The sequence below is a fragment of the Halyomorpha halys genome, unplaced genomic scaffold (assembly GCF_000696795.3).
Source record: "Halyomorpha halys isolate HHAL.00 unplaced genomic scaffold, Hhal_1.1 Scaffold1178.1, whole genome shotgun sequence".
Taxonomy (NCBI): Eukaryota; Metazoa; Arthropoda; class Insecta; order Hemiptera; family Pentatomidae; genus Halyomorpha; species Halyomorpha halys.
Window position 1 is genome coordinate 89,905 of NW_027113132.1, and position 1,902 is coordinate 91,806.

A 1,902-nucleotide genomic window follows, 5' to 3' on the forward strand; every position below is an offset into this window, starting at 1 on the left:
TATAATAAAGTCATTAAGATGCATCAGGCTGGATTTTTGAGTCCCAGTAAACAGAAAATTTTATGTTAGTAACAATTTAGGGTGTATTTTATTATTCCCATTTCTTAATCTATTGGTACTGGAATTACTTGGTTGAAATTCTCCATTTGTGCTATACTCGTGCGTGCATTTGTGGGTAAGGTACCTTATTCTAAGCTTGGTCTCCTGGCTCTGCTACAAACGTGAATAGGAAATACTGTCTACACAATGACCTGCTTTTACTCATTATTTATTTCCTTCAACAATATCCGAGTATTTCTGATTACACTCTCGACTAAAATTACTTTAGTAGTAGTACAGTAAATTGTACAGTAAATTAGTAGTAGTAAAAAATTGAGCCTTAATCAAACTCATTATGTATAAGAGTTTCCGAGATACAGATCTCTAAACACCAAAATGATTTTCCAAACGGAAAATTTGTGGTTATATTTCAACAAATATCATGAAAAATACTACTCTTTGAAAAATAATCATCGTAAACCACATTATAGTAATTTAAGGAAGCTTCAAATTGAGCCCTAACAAAACCCTTTATGTTCAATATTTTCTAAGATATAGTTTTTCAAATACCAATTTTTTTTTCAAACAAGGTGATTATTAATAAATTGTTACATTATTAGGTGAAATATAATTATCTTACCTATTTTTGTCTCAACAGCGTACCTCATAAATATTATTATAAGGTTTGGACAATTGACTGCATATATTGAAAATCAGTTGTAACTTGAGAAAATTGCGATATCGCAGAAATTATGTGACATAGAGAAGTATATTGTAGCTCAATCTGAAGCACTATTAAGAAGTTAATAACGAACATTTCCATAATTGTATTAGTTTTTGTGATATTTGTCAAAATTCACCTTGCATTAATTTCTCATTGTTTGGTTAAAATATTGTAGTAAGGAACAATGCCTGTAGGAAAATATTTATTAAAGCTTGTTAAAGACAACATAATGTAGTTCATAATGATCATTTTCCAAAGAATAGCAATTTTCATGATATTTGCTGAAATAAGTACGTGAAATAACTTTTCTCGTTTTTTGGAAAGCAAAAAAATATTGGATTTAGAAAAGCTAAATCCCGAGGATTATTGAACATAAAACCGTCTATTATGGCACAAATTAAAGCTCATTAAATGAACTACTAATGAGTTTATGATGATGATTCAGCTTCTTACAATAATGTAGGAGTTGTTGACAATAGACCTAAAAAATAAGCGGCCATTTTGAAAAATCCGTGATAATAGGGTAAGGACCTCCTTCATGGAGTGGCAAACTTTTCAGTATCGTATTTCTTAAACATTTTTACATAAGAATCCGTTGGCATAAATTAATTTAGCTTACTGCAAGATACTGCCAAATTTTAAGCTATTTTTACTGGAATATTCTATCACTTTTAGAAATCAGTATTTTGTTCCAAATCATCAGGTATGATTAGTGAGTATACAATAAAACTCGCACACTTCTATCAGTAATATATTAAATTTTAATATTATTATACTTCAGTAATTTTAATTTTCACAACACAACACCTTTTGGCAGCAGTCCTCAGCGTTTGCTTCGACTTGCAGGATTTAGCTTGGCAGTAAAATCTCACTGTTACAATGTTACAACATCTATTGTTTATTGTTGTTCCCCTTTTCTCATAATGTTCCAGTACTGGGCCTTGTGAGTCCCAAAACAGTAAGCATCAGTTTTCCTGCGGACGGTTGAATCTTGAACTTTTTTTTTTTTTTTTTTTTTTTTCTTTTCCTAGCCCCTATAGAAAAATATTTTTATTGTTGAAATTTTTATATATATACATATTTATTTACAATTGTCCGTTTACTGGAGCATTGCTCCATTCTAAGGACGGGTTGAGATT

At 30.1% G+C, this 1,902-nt stretch overlaps 2 long non-coding RNA genes across 5 annotated transcripts in view; one reads left to right on the forward strand and one right to left on the reverse strand.

The window, feature by feature from the left end:
- The window catches only part of LOC136796602 (uncharacterized), a 115,317-nt gene that overhangs the window by 45,476 nt on the left and 67,939 nt on the right, over positions 1–1,902 (forward strand). The window lies entirely within an intron of this gene.
- Positions 1,507–1,902, reverse strand: part of LOC106688691 (uncharacterized) — a 3,609-nt gene continuing 3,213 nt past the window's right edge. Inside the window, exon 3 of the long non-coding RNA XR_001344353.3 lies at positions 1,507–1,797. This is a non-coding gene — a long non-coding RNA (uncharacterized lncRNA). The remainder of the gene's footprint in view (positions 1,798–1,902) is intronic.